The sequence below is a fragment of the Pezoporus flaviventris genome, unplaced genomic scaffold (genome assembly GCF_033815535.1).
Source record: "Pezoporus flaviventris isolate CSIRO_AGI_PZ_B2104156 unplaced genomic scaffold, CSIRO_AGI_Pfla_v1 ptg000035l, whole genome shotgun sequence".
Classification (NCBI taxonomy): Eukaryota; Metazoa; Chordata; class Aves; order Psittaciformes; family Psittacidae; genus Pezoporus; species Pezoporus flaviventris.
The window spans coordinates 11,440,646-11,459,715 of NW_026892583.1; the positions used below are offsets into that span (position 1 = coordinate 11,440,646).

General features: G+C 40.4%; 1 long non-coding RNA gene across 2 annotated transcripts; it reads right to left on the reverse strand.

Moving 5' to 3' along the window:
- Positions 1 to 2,044: 2,044 nt before the first annotated feature.
- On the reverse strand, positions 2,045 to 10,514 carry LOC133273993 (uncharacterized). Of its 2 annotated transcripts, XR_009744987.1 has the most exons (4): positions 10,331 to 10,514; positions 10,083 to 10,217; positions 3,229 to 3,403; positions 2,045 to 2,565 (listed from the first exon to the last, which is right to left on the reverse strand). It is a non-coding gene; the product is annotated as an uncharacterized LOC133273993 (long non-coding RNA). The 2 variants fall into 2 exon arrangements; XR_009744988.1 differs by lacking the exon at positions 10,083 to 10,217.
- Positions 10,515 to 19,070: the final 8,556 nt, after the last annotated feature.

Genomic DNA, 19,070 nt, shown 5'->3' on the forward strand with positions numbered 1-19,070 from the left:
ACCTTGGTTCTGTCCTCACACAGTCCTTGCAGTGGACAGCCAGCTGTGTGGGCAGTCTCTGAAGATTGCCTCATTGCCTGCTCTTGTTTCCTCTGTTCATAGAAATATGAAAACAGGATTTTACTCTGCTTGAAAAATAGTTTGGAACAGTCCAAAATACGAAGGTGTTTACTCTAGATAAAGCAGTCTTATTAACACTTTTAGCATTAATGCTATACTCACTGTTTCCAGTGGACAAAGAGCCCCAGTAGTTCTTACAGTTCTGCATACTGTTAAATAAATTATTTTCATATTACTGTATTCCTCAAAGGAAAATAAAAGTCTTGTCTCCTGAGTCTCTAAACAGCTGCTCAAAAGCCTCCATGGCATATTGATGCCAAGAGACAGGAATATTCCAGCAAAATGTTTTACTAAGACAGACAGCTATGGAAAAAGCTGTCCCAAATATTACAAACGCACAGCACTCAACTTCTTACGTCAAAGCAAAGAGTAATGTTTCAACTGCCCCAGCAAGTAGGAAATGATGCAGGTATTAAACACTATTACGAGAACAGAGACACATTAGTTACTGCTTATGCAGTAGGACTGTGAATGGAGCTTTTTGTTGTGGAGGATTTTCAGGGGGAAAGTTAATACACTTTGTCCAGACCATGAGATGGTACAAATCAGTGTAGTTCCATCTAAATCAATGGATCAGTGTTGATTTACAGCAGCTGAGGATCAACCCCCTCTTTTTTGGCCTGCTGAGGATTGTATAACATATACTGCCTAGAAACACTGATGACAAATTTGAAACTGTGTAGGGATATGCTGAACCAAAAGCCTGATTCAAACTCAAACTGGCTACTCTCCTTTTAAATCACTAAGAGCTGCTGTCTTAAATGTTACTGTCAAACCAGAATTTTTAAACATGTATCAAAATCTAGCACTGCACCCTCTGGTCTGTGCCACGGATGCTGCATTCCATACAAACTCAAACCCGCCTAGTGCCAATTCATAAACGATGTGTTGGTTTAATCTATTTTTCACAGGGGGTGTTTCAGAGCAGGAAAATTAGAAACAGGTAGAAGGGACTATTATTACTGTCTCATAGTGTGCTCTTGTACATGAGGATCAGATTAAGATAACATCTGGTCTATATTTCTTGAACTATTTCCCTTTTATCACAAGAAAATCGGCAACCCATCTCACAACTGCTCCTAATTTAGATCTAAATGTCACTGATGAAACATTGTACAACATGCTGTTATCTATTAAAATGATTTCCCTGAAGGAACAGTGGATACTTTTATATTTTCCAGTGAAGCCAACCATATTCCCCCTTAGCACTAACTAGTTGCCTTATAATCATATACTCAAATGGTAAAGGCAAAATCACTTTGGAAAAAACAAATGAGTCCCCACCAAATCTTCAGCTGGTGGAAATTAATGCCTGCTCACTGATTTCAGTGAAGCAAGCTCCATTTACACCACCCTCCTTACGATAATGGCTTTGATTCACACACGGTCCAAACCTGCAAGGTGCTAAGGCTGTTCTGCACTCACTGGTTTTAAGAGGAACTGATTAAAGCCAGGGCCAGGCTCAAATGCATAATTTAGCAACGTTTTTAAGTATGTGCTTCAGGGCTTGACTTTCATGCACACAGCAGAGGAACAATGAACAGTCCAGAGATTTTTGCTGGGAAGCAGAAAGGCAGAGCACAGCACACTGTCATCCCTCTCATTTGGTTCAAACAGAAAAACTGTCAGTGGAATGCAGTAATCTTTTTTTCAGCACTTTGCAGAGTTCAAGTCCCCAGAAAGTAGCCTATTGAGTTCAGCAAATAAAAACTTCTGTTTTCTTCACAAGTCTATAATTCATTTTCATGGACAGTAAATCAGAAAATGGAGGGGAAAAGTACTTTACAATCTCAAACTATTTTGCATACCTTTGCTGCACATCAGTTTTAGCCATTTCCATCATATCGTTACCACTTAAAAAAGAGGGAATTAGATAAGCATACGTCCCCTGTATTAACTGGTTTAATTTAAAAGTAATTTCTGCCATCTGGAATTACTATTTACTGTTGTTTGGAGGAAGAGGGAAAAAAAGAGAATCTGAAACTGTAGAAAAGATCATCACAATTTCTTTCAAAGAATAACCAGTCTGAAGGAGGGTGAAGCATACAAGGAATGTAATTGATTACCCACCAGTCAACTTGTATATTTTGGAGGGAATTCCAAGAATAAAAAGTTTCTAGCAGTTATCAGCGGTCAGACTGGAGCCATTCATTTTTCACCTGCTTATGTTTGTTGTCTGGCACCCAGTCAAGGGTGCTATTAGCAGAATTAAGCTCCAGAAGAAAAGATTACCCTGTAGGAGGTAAGATAAAGACTGGAAAGTGTGGCTTGTTATCAGTATCACAGTAAGGACCAGGTCAGAAAGGATTCAGTGTGGGTTTTCATTTCAAACAGGTAATCTCTACTGAAATAATAGAGTAATTGTTGCTTTGAAACCTTTATGTGCTGCAGCATACTACAGATCATTTGATGCAGATTCTGGATTAATGAAGAACTCCAACAAGCCTGAAACAGACACACAGAGAAAGCAAGAAAAGAACAGTGCACCAGTGGAAAATGTCTTTATCCTCTAATTCCAGGTCAATATAGTGAAACATAAAATATTATTCAGGGCAGTTTTATACCTTGATTTATGTATCCCCTCCTTCTCAGTCTGCTTTCTATCTGTCTATAAAGTTTTGGTCTATAAACATGCAGTAATGTAATACAAAATATTGCAAGAGTAATAACATATGCAATTACAGTACATCTCACAAATCCTGAACACAAGCAATGAATCAAAGCTTTCCAGGACTATTCCTTGAAAAAAAATTTTTCTTAGGTTTTATTCAAAGGCTTGAAACCAGTCACTGGGACAAGCTGCAAGAGCAAGATGCACATTGCAGATGATGGACAGCATTTTATGTTTTTCTGGCAAATTGCTTTAATGTTTGCCTTGAAAAGTAATTGTTGAGTGGGCTTTTCATTTTTTTTTTTTTTTATAAAGATAGTGCACCTTTCTTTTGGTTTGGAAATTAACCTGCACTTTGGTTTCTTACTGTCTGCAGAAAGTGCTAACCAGCAAAATACTTGAACTTCTTAGTCTCAAAATACAAAGGATGAACTGGTAAACACTGGCAAAGTACAAAGAAAATACAGCAAAGAGTTCTTTCATCTATAGCTTCTTACCTTATGGCAATCTTCAGTTTTCAAGCCTTGAAGGCATTTAAAGAAAGCTCTACTTTGGTGTGGACTTCATCAGTCTTACACATAGTCCTTTTCCAGCCATGCCACAAGGAAGGAAGCCAGGTAAAAAGCAGGCCAAGGCTATAATATCTTCTGCTGGAGAAATTCTGAGTTCTGGCTGTGGAGGAGAAAACAGTAGATTTTGCAGGGTTATTTCACATGAAGGCAGTTCCCTGATCCTACTTCAATTACCACAGGGTAATTTACAGCCCTCAAAACAACCTGAAGAGGACATAGACTATGATTTCAGCCAAGAATTCCAGTGGCAAATCCACAGACATGGCTATAATGCCCATTGTTATGTGATGTATTTATGTGTGCTTGCTCCCTCCCTCAGTTCCTGATAGCACTTAGTATCATATTGGCCTATGCCTGGATTCAGGTATGCTATAATTTACACTTCAGAGTTTTGAAGAGTTGTCTGAGGATCTCTGAGCTTGCACAGTTTTTATTTTAGAAATCTTGCAAAAGCAGGGGATTTGCAGAAAATAATTTATATACCAAGATTTCAGTAGAACTATGGAATTGTGGGTAACTACAAACCGGTCAACACAGCATCAATTCCAGATAAGACTATTATAAGGTTGTGATGAGATGCATTCAGTTATAAAGCCAAAGTCTCACTACCCAGATAGTATCAATCCTCTTGATGAAATAGGAAACAGGTCTTAAATGCTTAAAATGGTTTCATTATTACATGTTTGTTTGGTTAAAAGTAGTGGAGCTGACAGAATAAACCAAAAAAATCTACAGGGTACACTTCACAAAATGTCGATTTTAAAACAGTACTTCATCAAAACTGATTCAGCACCCAGTCTGTGGCTTGAAAATGGCCAAGAAACCACTGCATGTGGAAAATCGAGTCCAAAGGTGCAAAGATCATAGTCTGGGAGCTCCAAGCGACATAGCACAAGGAGTAGTGCAGGGATCTCACTGTGGATAGTGCCATTCAATTATATTCCACAGTTCAGAGGAACAGACAGTATTGCTGCTGATAAAGTTTGCAGATGACAGAACACTGGGTGAAGGAATGAATAACAACAAGGGTATGTCAGTTTTTCAGTTTGTCCTGGGCTGTTTAATAGGTGGAGCTTATTTGTCTATTTACACATCTTGTAATACAACCAGATGCAAGGTCATGGCTCTTGGCAAGGTCAATGCAAGGCTGGCTCAGCATTAAGAGCTATTTGGTTCCTGGTTGGGGTATATTAGCTACAATTTTGCCCCCTGAACAAGGCCAGTCACTTCAGTAACTCCAGACCTGTCCTAGAGGAAATGTTTACACTGTCCAAACATTGTCTGCACTACCTACAGATAACACTAACTAGTTCTAAATCCAGGGAGGAGAAAGGAGCCAGCCTGGAAGGCAAATCTGTGTTCCAGCCTTTTAAAGTTATCACTGAAACAATTACTTACTCAAGTCTTGTATTTTGCTAACCTATTCCGATTACTACTTTTGCTTCTGTGATACCTTAGAGGAAAAGAAATCACCACACAGACCAAAAGAAAAAAAAAAAAAAAGAGAGAAAAGATGGAAAGTTCTTTATTCATAATAAAACTTTGACTCAGATTCTAAAACGAGCTCCACAGGTGCAGCCTCCCAGCTCTCCTGACTCCACTGGAGTCACTGGGGAGTACACGGGCTTGCCTACAGAAGGATCATGGCAGATTTGAGCACATGAGCTGAGGGGGTTGATCCTGCTAACACTTCATACCAGGCATGAAGCCAGGTGCACAGAGATAAACTAAATCCTAATTAAGTGTCTGAATTCCCAGAGAAATTCATGGGTACTTAGATGCCCAAATATCAGCGTGGATATTGAGCCAGATGCTTATCTCTGTGAGTATGCCACTGATTTTCAGAGATGATGGCACTTGCCATTTTATTCCGATTTATCTCTTTTTCTTGAAGGGGAGAGAAGTAAGCCCCGAGGATGACTGCACTATCATTCATCGTTCACACACTAGCATTTTCTCAAAGGAAAAGAATGACTTTTATACCTAAGTTTGAACCTGAGCAACACAGGGAGAAAATTAGCACATCACTAGAAAGCACAGGGCTTCAAAATTTTGGCAAATATGTACTATAAAGCCTTATAAAAGAACTAGAAGATCTTATAAAAGAGCTAGAAGAGATTTATATAGTCTGAAACACAAAGACCTATATGCTTTGTACCACATTACCACTGAAATTAGCTGATAAAAATATTTAGTGACTAAACCAAAATAAAAACATTCTGATTTCACACTAAAGGTATGCTCTGCTTCTAACAGGAAATAAGAATCCTGCACATTAGATCATATCTTTGCTACCCACTCAGAGTAAATGATTGATGTAACAGTCATGTTGAATCAAGATGCTCGTTCATTCTTTTCTTTCTCTACAGAGTGACTTTCAGCCAACAGATTTTTTTTCCCTCAGAATATCTGTGATTCCTTAGATTCTTTGAGGCTCTTCCCTTAATAATTGGAGGAGCTGCCTGAGCAAAAAGCTGCAGCGCAATGCTTTCTCTCTGCTGTAAGAGTTCCCTGGGTCAGAGGCACACACACAGTCTGTGCTGCTGCAATCAAACCAGCCCAGCTTGAGAAAGCATAAACACTGTGGTGGGCAGAAGAGACAAAAGTAGGGGGCCAGGAGGGAAAACAGTCATGTCACTGTTATTTCTTTAGCAGATGAGGGGCTGATCCAGGTCCCACTGAAGTCAGTGACACAGTTCCTATCAAGTTCAACAGAAATGATCTTTAAGAGAGTGCTTTCTTGCCAGATACCTGAGTAATATGGCTGGGTCCTAAAGATTTCCACAGCAAAGAGAATCTTCCTTCCCCACCTCCACAGTTCTTCAAAGAATCAGACCTTCTTTAAAGGAGTAGCATCTTCAGGAGCGGGGGTATCCCATTAGCATAAATATTCCTCCCATCCCCAGGCATCTTCCTCCTCTTTGCATATTAGGACTACAGAGAGGATTTTCAGGTTTTTGGTTTGGGGTTTTTTTTTACAGATGTGGGCACAGCTTTAAAGACAGCAGCTAATTTTCTTCATTTTGTATTTACATGAAATTTCACTCTTCCTACTCATACCTGGAGAAAAGTAAATCTGCAGAATAATGACTAGAAAGTTATCTATCTCTGCAGTGTAATAGGTAAAAACAGCTATCCCCCCAAACTTCTGCAAACCAAAAGTAAATACTCACAAGCCACAGGGTTTTTTGACCTTGGATTAACAGATCCTCTAACTTTGGGCATCCTGGCTCTCTCCTACACTGTGCCCAAACATGGGGAAGCCATTCCAAGCTTTACACTTTACTGTATTAGTGCATGTGTGTCAGCCAAATCCTGGTGAGAAAAGAGTTAGAGCCATTGCTGCAGTATAGCTCAGAGCCACGGACGTTTTGAGTTTCAAGCTCATGTTGGTAGCACAGCTGTTTACGGACATTTTATATCAAGAAACCTGTCAAAAGTCAGAGGTAAAACTTTACGTACTATTTTATTAAATTACTTGGGATACAACAAAATGGAGTTCCAAGTCTTTCAAAATACAGAACTGTTTCCTGTTGTTTGTGTTCTTTTGCATCTTAAGGGCAGAAATGGGACTTTGCTGAATAGGAAGTGTAAGGTGAATGACATATTTGAGGAAAGAAGTACCCACATCATTACTATCGGGAAATGTGGTACATTAAGAAGGTAGGAAGAAATTTTTCAGTAGTCTAGAAGAGAGATTTTATTAGTTTGGATTATCCCAACGGGTGTTTGTTTCTCTTAAGACTCCAGCAAATTCTTTTCCTCTTTAAACTCCCAAATCAGCATACCTTTGGAAAAACACCTACATTTCCCCCAGTTACTTTCTACTGCCTCTGGTATATCCTTATCCTAAGACCAATGATCTTGATCTTCCCTTAAAAGGAAAGAATTCTACAAGGATTTCTTCAGAATAAATCCTGAGTTAGTACTTAGCATGGATGAAAATGAATGAGATAAATAAAAAAGCAGAAATAAAGGCAATGCTGTTTCCTACTGTATGTATCCTGGCCACATATTCAGCATTTATTACCAATAACATTTCCTTTTGACAGATTCCTGAAATCAGTCTATGTACTGCCTTCCTATTGCACCTTACTGCACCAGGTGTTAAGTAAATGTCACTCACCTGAGTGTATGCTTAAATTTACGATTTGTGTGGATGAAGAGATGGATACGTGACTTGTGGGAAAGCTGTGAGAGTTCACTGTAGTTTTGAAAAACCGGATTTTTAAGATAATTTTTTTTTAAGTTATAAAAAACCGTATTTGACCCACAGATGATTTTAGTGTACATACTCATGCTCTTAACTAAAATACCTCTCTCCAAGGATGCTACTGGCTTTCTACCACTTTCGGTGCGAAAAGCCTACATCTACAGGATCTGGGCAGATTCTATAACCAAACTATTCTGAGAAAACAAATCTTAAAAACAGTATATGCAATACAGCTGTTTAGTAGTTCCTCAGGGCTTACTGGTGCTTACTGCCAGCTCTCAGCTTCTTTGCTTTAAGCTGTTTCTTTAGATTACCTTTTGGAGTACGTACTCTCGCCTCCATGCTGTCACCCTAGATGGCTCTAACAAGTCTCCTGCTGCCACTTTCTTGTTCTCAGGAAGATCTGTTAACATTTTTGTCTCCTTTTGATCTCTGGACCTTTCTCTTAACACTTTTCACAGCCTCCTGAAAATGGGATTCTTGAAGTCAATAATTTGCTTATTGTCTCTCTAGTGTAAACTTAAAATGTTTTTCATCTTGGAAGCTATTTCCGTATGTGTTCTTTTCACATTTCCTCTTGGATTCAAGTGACCTGGGATTTAATAATCATTTTACCACCTGAAATGAACACTAGCACCTGCCTACTGCTCAGTAACTAAGTTGTTTGTCAGTATTCTGGGATTTGTATCTGATAGCTCCTCTCCTTTATACTGTTTGATCAGCACCTCAAAATACTGAGGTGCTGCAGCTGACAGAGGATTTTACATGTGAGGCCACATTTAAGGATGTGATAATAGAGAAGACCTCCTTACTCACAGGGAGTCTTTCCTGGCCTTTAGGGTCTATGACTTCAGACCCCTTCGAAAGATGGAAGCCTGAACAGCCATCCAGCACAGTAAGAAAATACTTCTCAGCCTATTATATACCCTGTAGCACCACCACCCCTCCAATTGATTAAAATAGCACAGTATTCTGTACCACAAAAGACTGTAATTTGTAAGGAATGCTAAGCACTTGGAAAGCACAAGGGGACACTGAGAGTGGGGAGGTCCTACCCCATAGACACTCTGTCCCTTTCAAACCATGGGAATACAGGCCCCTCAAATTGAAATGCAGACTTAGGAGATGAATGCTGTTCTTAGCTTGAACAAAACAAAACCCAATGTTTCCAAAACTGCACAGCTCTCCCTTACCCCAGGATCTTTCTTTTAAAACAATGAAACCTTTTCTAGGTTGCATGCAAAGGAGGAACATGGAAGATAAGTTTATTCTTGCTCCATAAATGAAATCTGATTATATGCCAGTGTATACCAGTGTTTACACATATGGAAAAGAGAATCAGAGAATCATTTAGGTTGGAAAATACTTTTCAGATCATCAAGTCCAACTGTAAGCCCAGCACTGCCAAGTCCACCACTAAACCATGTAAGCACCACCTCTACCTGCCTTTTAAATACCTCCAGGGATGGTGACTCCACACTTTTCTGGGCAGCCTGTTCCGGGGACATCAGACCACAAGTAGCATCTAACGCCACCTCCAACCCACCATGGAACTGTAGGAAGACTAAAATGAAATGGACTGAATCTCCAGTTGATAAGAACAAGAACAATCAACATAAGTACTTCGGGACATTAAAGAATTGTCCTCACCAACTACCTGCAGGAGAACCAGCACCTTAGTTCACAGTTTTCTTTATACAAGCAACAACCAGGAGTCAAAACCTGGATATAGATTTTACACCGGTGATACAATCACAGAACTCTATCTTCCTACTTCCACCGTTCACTCTTCTTTCTGGCTGTCGTGGTTTAAACCCAGTCAGACAGGTTGTTCACTCACTTCCCCCCCCTTCTTGCCCTCCCCCTACTCCCGGAGGGACAGAGAGGAGAATCAAAAGAATGCAACTCCCACAGGTTGAGATAAGAACAGTTTAGTAACTAAGGTATAACACAAATCACTACTGCTACCACCAATAATAATAATGATAAAGGAAATAACAAGGGAAGAGAATACAACATCTCACCACCAGCCAACTGATAACTCGCCCCCCCCCAGCCCGACCAAGCTCTGACCGATGCCTCCTCCAACCCTTCCGGCTAACTCCCAGTTACATCCTGGGCATGACGTGCTGTGGCATGGAATACCTCTTTGGCTAGCTTGGGTCAGGTGTCCTGTCTCTGCTTCCTCCCGGCCTCCCCTCCTCCCTGGCAGAGCATGAGGTTCACAAAGTCCTTGGCCAAACCAAAACATTGCTATCAGCTCTGCTCCCAGGCCGAAAGTCAAAACACTGGACTGCACCAGCTACCAAGAAGGAAAAACATGACTGCTACTGCTGAACCCAGGACACTGGCCTACAAGAAAATCTTCTGCTGAGATATTTTTTCTTTGCAAAAAGTCTGAAGAAGGAAAAGAGTCTCTGGCTCAAAAATTAAAATATGATTAGAAAAGAAAAAATACCAGAAGAATTAACGACATCTGTTATAACTCATTGTACCTCTCCCTCATAAGGAAAGAAAAATGCTACAGTTACTACAGACATGGGTGAAATCACATTAGTCATAGTACCTTTGAGAAATACCATCAGATTTCATGAGCTACGCAGGTCAGGTGGGACCAGGACAGAGTTTCAGGCAGCAAGCTCTGAAGAGCGCCTGAACTGCTGCATGTGCTGCTGCTGAGCCAGTAGCTGCATCCTACTTTCTAAATAGATGACCCAAAATGGTATTAATGTCAGTTGCTAACAGACACTGTCTCTGACATGAGATGTAAAATCAAGAGACTTAACACTTTTGGTCATTAAAATGAGAAGGTACCTTTTGCGGGAAAAAGATTACTAATTGCAGCATTTCAGCCAAATTCCAACACATTCAGGTTGTGCTATCCAGGAGCATGGAGGCAGGTGGGACTCACCCACCTCTGGGAGCTTCACTTTCAGTTGATTTGAGGCTCATGGAAACACATCACTCTCAAAAGAACTCCAAAGAAGCCACATGTCCACAGTTTTTCCAGGAATGACATGAGGTGAAATTTGCAGGCTGCAGAGTATTGTGCTGTGATCCCTGGCCTTTTGGAATATGGGAAGTTGGACAACCTTCTGAGGCAAACTCTGCTGGAAGGAAAGAATGAATTTTTCACATCACGGTATTCTTTATGTGTTCCCTGGCACTCCCCTGACCCCTGATGCAATTCACAAAGGAAAGTTTTTGCTCCACCCAACCAAAGAAAAAGGGTAATTTTCTTTCAGATTGGTGAATTGGTTCAGTTTTTACCATGCACAAGAAATGCTGCAATAGAGGAAATCAATCCACATAGCTGGGAAGAAGGGCAAGGAAGAGGAGTGAGACTACCCCTTTCACCTGAAGTGAGCTGTTGGACGGATTCATTCTTACCATGTAACTTCCCTGCTGGTCTCTTTAAAAAGAGAGAAGATGGCTCAGTGCATAGAGGACCCAAAGTACCACCTAGAGGAACCTCTCTTCCCTTAGAGGAGAGAGTAAGCCTAACTTACCACTGTACTTAAATCTTTTGCCTAATAAGGACAGAATTAAAGCATCTCCACTAGATGAGGTAAATATGGGCCATGGTATCTATGCCTTAATTCATTCTTGCCAAAAGGTCAGTGTAGATGGACCCAGAGGGACGACTGCATTAAACATCTCATTCGAAAAAAAAATCCTCCTTTTCTTTTGAATGCATGCTTTTTGCTCCTCTGACCAGGCACACCTGTTTTCTCTACTAACTCAAATCCTTGCAGCCATGTGTGCCCAGGGGATGGGACAGGAGGGGTAGGAGAAGAGAGGGAGTGTAATAAATAGCAGAAGCAAATAATTTACCCAGTAAAGAGCATTCCATGCTTTCCGTATGCAAATTCTGCATAAAAATTCTACATATATGGTACAGAACTACTCTGAACTGAACTCTAAAAATGTTTAATGCAAACACAGCTGTTATCAAGTGTTGTTCTTTCCAAGACTCCATTCAGTTTGATAGTTATCACTATGCCAACGACATTCCCAGTACAAATCTCTCTTTCTGAGACTTTAACAACTGCTTTACACAAGAGAATTTCATTTCACTCTGAAACTTGGTGCTCTGGATCTTTACCAAATGTGCTCCTTCCTTCTAACAGCACCAGCTGAGCCCAAATCAACTCTAACAGATATGGACATTTAGCTAATTTAGGAGTTTAAGAATATTCTTAATTTAAGGACACATTTTACAACATCCAACTTCAGCAAAATATTGCAGTGTCTTTGAGCACATACTCAAATCTCAGTGGTGTCCTAAGAGATATGATATATATGTTTAAACCACAGTGTTTCGTAAAATCCAATAAGGTGTTTTGAATTGTAGTAACGCCTTATTCAAATATCAGTTTTTGAAGGTTGAGGTAGATCAGAGTATTCTAACAAAATATTAGTGTGCTATTTTAGTTTACTGGTTAGATTGTTATCTGTATTAGCTTTTAGGAAAGGGGTATTTTTCATCCAGCCATAGAGAAGGATTTTTTTAAGAATCAGAAGTCTTCTAGGTTTATAATTCTGCAAAACTAAAGGAGACAGTACTTCACTTGTATTTCCTTCAAGGGGCTGATCATAGGACCTAGCTGTGCATTGTGTCCTTGAGAAAACACCTAAAATAACGCAGCAGCTGGCATTTTCAAATGTCATAGGAACAGTAAGGTCAGCTCCTCAGCTGAGGTCCATTTAACTCAAATCAGGACCTGAACAGTTAATATAGAATATGGTTTAATATTATATACATGTATGTGATTTTAAAAATCTGAGCTGGAAAATTCTTATTTATTTCACTGAATGCCTACAAGAGAGATGGGAGCTTATCACTTCTTTGCATCCCTGCTTGTTTGTCCACCCTCATGGAATCAACTTCCATGCAGGAAGCAGGGATGGCAGCCTTGTCAGGGCTGCTGCTCTTCATCCTTTTCAGATGGGCGGATCTTTCAGGATCATCCTTCTCCACAAAACAGCCAGCTCCACAGAGCTAATGAGGTGGAGCAGGTCATCTGCACACAAAAAGGAATGGGAACAGACCTCCTTCCACTCTGAAACAGACAAGCATGTGCTGCAATGTGTGTTAGTGAAACATGGAATTAGGAGCATATCTAATATCAAGTCACAAGAGAAGGTAATTCACAGCATTATTGTTGTAAACCCAAATCTTACCGTTCAAACTCCGTTTTTAGAGTGAAGTAAACACTACCCTACACAACTTCAAACCAATCAGGATAGCCTCTTACTACAGCTCATCTCTCTCCCTCATTAGCTCACCAAGCAGCAGCATCAGAGGCAAGTGGGGGGTTACTTACGCACTGTAGTTATCAACTGATAGTCTGCCCCTGGGAAAAGCAGAGAAGTCTCTAATTAACATAGGCCAGTTACTTTCCTCTCTTAAACCTTCTTTTGCTAAAGCACAAGGTGGAGCTACAGTAGGGAAGCCCAATAAAAGGCCTGACAGTTTTTGCATCTCTGTGACTGGCAGTAATTTAAACAGGTTTGACTCCATCTGGGCACAAATATAGCTTTGAGAAAAGGAGGAAACAAAGGCATATGGGACTGTCCACTAGAAACTAAGTAATCAAGCCTGACTCCTAATGGTGAACAGCGATGTTAAGGAGTCCTCGTCTGACTTGGCAGTGGGCTGAGTTCCATGATGCCTCTGTCCTCAGTATCACACATGGAGACTGTATAAAGCCCACGCTCAGGATCTTTTGGAGTTCACGTGATTGCTTTTAGGATACTTGTCTGCATCAGGTACAAGGATGTGCTGTAGGTTCTGACTTTGATTTCCTAAGCTAATCTGTAGCCCTTTACAAGAGGGTGGTACTGATGGCATACAAACTGTGCATTTGAAAAGCAAGTGGCTGGCAGTTGACTTTCTGAGAATACTGCCAGAGTTGAACATGAGGCTTTGCTTTGTAGTACAGTTTCCCATCAGCAACACAGATGGACAGAGGGTCATCAGTTATATGACACTACACCGCATGTGCCAAATTTTGGTTCCTCCCTCAAAAGAGATATATTTTTGCCTTTATGAAGTACAAGATAATTGTTCAGGTGTAGAAGAAAGTTTGCAGCTGAGAGAAACATCTTTCCTCAATAGACTATTCCAAATTACTCCACAGGGACTCCACACACTCTCCCAGGGAAATCACACAAAAAGCACAGACAAGGAAACAAAAGATGACTGAAGCCATTTCACAGCAAGGAAGAAGCCCAAAACCTTTACCTCTGGGTGTATTTAATTGTACTTGGCATTTCAACATATGACAAGACTGCCTTGCAAGAATAAGCTGGAATGGCCATTGGCTCAATGCAGACAGACTTCAGAAGTCAAAACACAACCCTCAATTTGCCAAAGTCGATCGATAGTCTGAGAAATCCCTGAAGGAAACTGATGAAGACAATCTGCAAAAGACAGAAGACAGACAGTAGGGAAACTAGTAGTTTTCCAGGAACTAAGGTAATATATAATTACAATGAGTATGGAAGATTCCAAGTTCAGGAAGAACTTTTGGTTACAGTCCACATTGACATCCATGATGTTACACCAGGAACCATCCCAAAGCTCTTGACAGACTACAGAAAATAGTTTTTAAATTATCTTCTCAGAAAACTTTCCAAGCAAGGAGAACAATATGTGAAAGTTTCGTTCATTAAGTAAGTGGTGAGGGGAGAAATCTGGTTTTGTATAGCAGTGGAACAACTTTAAGAGGGTTAACAGCCTCCTGGAAGATTGGCTGAGAATCTCCTATCAAACTGGCTGAAAATGGGATAATTATGATACAAATGCCTCAATGCATACGTAATTGGACAAGGGTTCAATCAGGAAATAGCACTCTGATTCTAGGCATTATCTAGCCTAACAACATGTCACTGCTCCTTTGCTGCAGGTTACAAAACCACAGCTCAGCCAGCAAGAGATCATCAGATTTTACCTGGTGCAAGTATCAGCCTGATTAACAGTTTAGCAGTTCAGAGTAGCAATTGAGATTAGCAGTTCAGACAAGCAATTTTAGGACATGGTCCAATGGTGCTTCTAAGCAATTTAAAAGTAAACTGTCACTAAAAAGGGTGGTTCACCCTTATGCCTTCTCTTGTGCCATGTCTAGTGCTTATCTACCTGTATAAGATGGTTTAGGGTTGTCCTGGGTTCAGCAGTAGCAGTCATTTTTCTCCTTGGTAGCTGGTGCAGTCCAGTGTTTTGACTTTCAGCCTGAGAACAGAGCTGACAACAATGATGTTTTGGTTTGGCCAAGGACTTTGTGAGCCTCATGCTCTGCCAGGGAGGAGGGGAAGCCGGGAGGAAGCAGAGACAGGACACCTGACCCAAACTGACCAAAGAGGTATTCCATACCACAGCACGTCATGCCCAGGATGTAACTGGGAGTTAGCCGGAAGGGCTGGGAGACAGCAGGGTCGGAGGAGGTATCGGTCGGTGCTTGGTCGGGCTGGGGCAGGGCGAGTCATTGGTTGGCTGGTGGTGAGGTGTTGTATTGTCTTCCCTTGTTATTTCCTTTATCATTGTTATTATTGGTGGTAGCAGCAGTGATTTGTGTTATACCTTAGTTACTAAACTGTTCTTATCTCAACCCGTGGGAGTTGCATTCTTTTTGATTCTCCTCTCTGTCCCCCCGGGAGTAGGGGGAGGGAAAGAAGGGGGGGAGCGAGTGAACGAGTTACCTGACTGGGTTTAAACCACGACAAGGGTGCAGTTACACAGGACAGCTATTTAGCTGCTGAAAACTGGTAGATAGCACGACTGTATAGAAGGAACTAGGGAGAAGCAGAAGTACCTCTTTCAACAGCAGGGCAAGATGTTAATTCAGCTCAACTGTATGATATAACTTTATCGTCAGATTTCCTAAAAGGAGAGGTGAAAAATCAGAATTTAGCTTGACTGAATTACTCCCCAGAGATTTCTCCCCAAATTATAAAAGGAACTTAATATGATTGCATCTTAACCCTAAGAAAAAGTGAGTAATTACCAACAGGTTTTCCTTTTTCAAGCTGCCTCACTACACAGCCTCATGTCTACTAAAGCTTGTGGGAAGAAGGGAGTAGGAAAAGCAGAGATGAGTGTGATGCTGAGGCAGTTCTGGTTTAGAAAATAAAAACTTGTGGACATGCACTCTGATTTAATCAGGCTGATGTTTTAAGAGCTGGGGAAGAAGGAATCTTTACATTCTAGTGGTGAATAATAGCTGAGGATAATATCTGAAACTGGGGCTGCCAGACCTAGAAGACAATGTTTAAGGGTAATTTAACGTGTTGTGGTTTGAGAGAGACTAAGCTTAAAAACCTGCTTTCAAGCCTCTGTCTGTAATGGATAGAAAGAAAAACTGTATTATCATGGATGGATCCATTGGCCATTTTAATACATATTGAAACATGCAGGTTTTGTCAGCAAGATGGGAGATTGACTTGGAAAGCAGTAAGGATTCAAGGGGACAGACATGAAGCCCTGACACACTGTGGCAAAAAATAGTTTGTTTGATCATCAGATGTCTATGAAGTGGATGCAGAGATGCAACACTCCCTTTGTATGCAGATGAGACATCTGTTAGAGCAGCTGGTGAGGTCTGATACCCATGCTTTAAAGGAGGTTGGAACATTCCACAGCTATTCAAAGAAGGGCTACAAAAAATATTGAGATATTGAAAACGAAAGCTTATATTATGAGGCTTATTGAGTTCAGTCTATTGAGCTTAATACATGGAGAAAAGACCTGACAGACAGGAACTTCCTGATCTAAAAAAAGTATAGCAAAATCCTGTGGCTGGATGGATGTGGATGGAGTGGAGACAGATGAATTCTACTCTAAAATAAAAAGTAATTTCCTTGTAATAAGCACTATCAAATATTGGAACATCTTAGTACAGGTTATGGCTGACTTTGTTCTTCTTAGCCCTTAATCAAGACCAAATACAGTTCTAATTTAATGCTTTAATCCAGCTTCCAGGAAACACCGTATGGCCTACAGAAACAGGGAGTTGGAAATAAAGGATTGGTGGGGTGGTCCCTTCTGCCCTGAGAGCCTGTGTACAGGTAGCAGGTACTTCTTTAAGAAAATAAACAAAGACCCGCTTTAAAAGCCAGAGTGTAAATTGATCTGACTGATGTGGTCTGATGCAACAGACTTAGCTTTATTGGATTAACTAGCAAACTTTATCAGCTTCCCAAGAGTCCTATGAAAACATTCTAGTGCTCACCTTTTCAAGACTGTTGCTTAAAAAGAACCTGAATATGAGCAACTTTAAAAAAAGTTAGATGAAGAGGGCAGAGTTTTTAACCTTTGTGTGCAATGGTCTATGAAGGCAGTATGATTCCATTTCTAAAATCCAGCTGCTCTTATGTAAAAGAACAGTCCTTTGAGTAAATAAGCATCAAGGAGCAGAAGTACAACTTGACTTAATCCTTGACTATGGAACAATAACCAATCTTTCATATCACTGACTTGCAACCTGTTATCAACAATTTTTAAGGAGTCAGCAGCATAACAACAAAGGCTATTTGCCATGATCTTAAACTCACTGTGCAAGAGTCTACACTGTACAAGAAGTTTCTCCTCTGGGAGACTTCTCAGAGACTGCAAACTGAAATGTTTGGACATCTCTAGCTTAAATTTTCAAGACACCATTTGGAAGCTTCAATTTTTATCAGCATTCTTGTGATTTTATTGTATTTGGTTTTGGGGTTTTTCTTCAGGAGGCAGATCAGTTCCTTTTTTAATCCCAGCAAATTGTCTTTCTGTTTGTTTTTCTTTTCCTTTGCTTTTTCTAAGACCTGTGAACAAATCAGAAAAGCTGTCACACTGTATTTGACAAACCAGTTCTCTAAGAATGAAGGTATATGACCCCAAAAAGCAAGGCGCAAACTCTCTAACAACTGGCTCTTCTTAGAGCTGGTACATCTGCATTGTCAGCTATTCTCTGAATAGGCAGGTTGGAAGGTTTCTGAATGCACAACACACCATGTGGGCTCCCAGCCTACAGTACAGCTCCTGAAAGTAGATTTTGATGGGTCAAAGCCATTTTATTGAATTAGCCCTTTATTGTTTACATTAAATACAAGTGAGCTCAGAAATACCGACTTATCCTTCTGAAAGGCTGGATTATACCGCGTGGCTCGGATGCAAAAAAAGATTAGGGTTTTTATACTAATTACTTCCAGCATGAGGAGTGCCTGGACCAAAGAGTATTGACTTTGGAGACACTCTGCTGGGCATTTCAGTGCAGAAATGTTTGTCATCTTCTCTTGCCACAAGTAAAATGACTGATGATTCCTTAAATTTGGAGTGCCACACTATCATTAAACCCTGCGGATGAGCTCTGCCGTGGCTGTGACAGAGGGTAGCAACAGAGCTTTCCACTTGTTTCTGGTTGTTTTATCCCCTCTCCCACTGTCACTGTTGCTGTGAAGTGCAGTGTAGCATCGCTTCCTCCTACTTCACATCACTCTTTCAGGAAGTAAGAGAACAGAAAAAGATTATCTCATTATCATTAAGTGAGCTTTCATTCATTCATACTTAATCAGCTAAGTAATCCATCAAGAAGCAAAGTTTCCCAGACTACAAAACCCAAGGTATTTTCAGCAGTCTGAAAAATTAGAGTTGAATATAGATATGAATATGTTGGAAATCTGATATGCCACGTATGATTCTATGATTATTGTAGCTCTCAAGCACTATAGGCAGATGAGAAGGACAGACTTTCATGTGATGTGTATTCTTCCCTAAATGGACCCTTATATTTCTCATAATCAAGCAGTCACCTGCCTATGCAGAACAGACATTCAGCTTCTGGGCAGCTTTCATGGCCAGTGGTGGAAATCATTCACAGGCAAATCAAAACTATCAGGGAGTTTAATAATTTCTATGAGCAAAACAGATGTCCCAGAAGTGCACACAGCTTTCAGTGAGTAACTCTGCACACAGTGACATCAGATCTTCCCACTACACAAATTACTACTTGGGGCCTGGGGTCTGCTGGTATTTGTTTGAGTGATGATACCCTGTGTAGCTTGTGAAACAGAACAAACAGAAGGCTTAAATGAGCCTGAAGATTTGTGAACTGCTGATTCTACACAAAGGACACCCTCCATTGCTTTTACATCCAGCAGTATCCCAATACAACATGGGGATCTTAAACGATTGTTCAAATGATATTAAGCAAAACATTTGTGCTCAAACTCTGATGTTACCGAAAAGAAATGCACAGATCTTTACACTCACACCAGCTGTGATGCGGCAAGTAAGGCTCACAAAAGGGTCTTGTTTTAAAACTTGCATTCAATAAACTGGTAGAAGAACAAAATGAAAACAAGCTATTGTGTTAATCTCCAGATTAGCCCTCATAGTCTGTCAATTTAATACTGATTAGTAAACAATGTCCATAATTAAGCTGTTGTTGGAGACACAAATGCCCCACGAGCCCGAGCTAATGCGTAGTATTCAATCCTTTTACAAAGGACGGTAGATACAATTCCAGGAATGTTAATGCTGTCAAGTATCCATGATGTACATAACAAAAGAGAA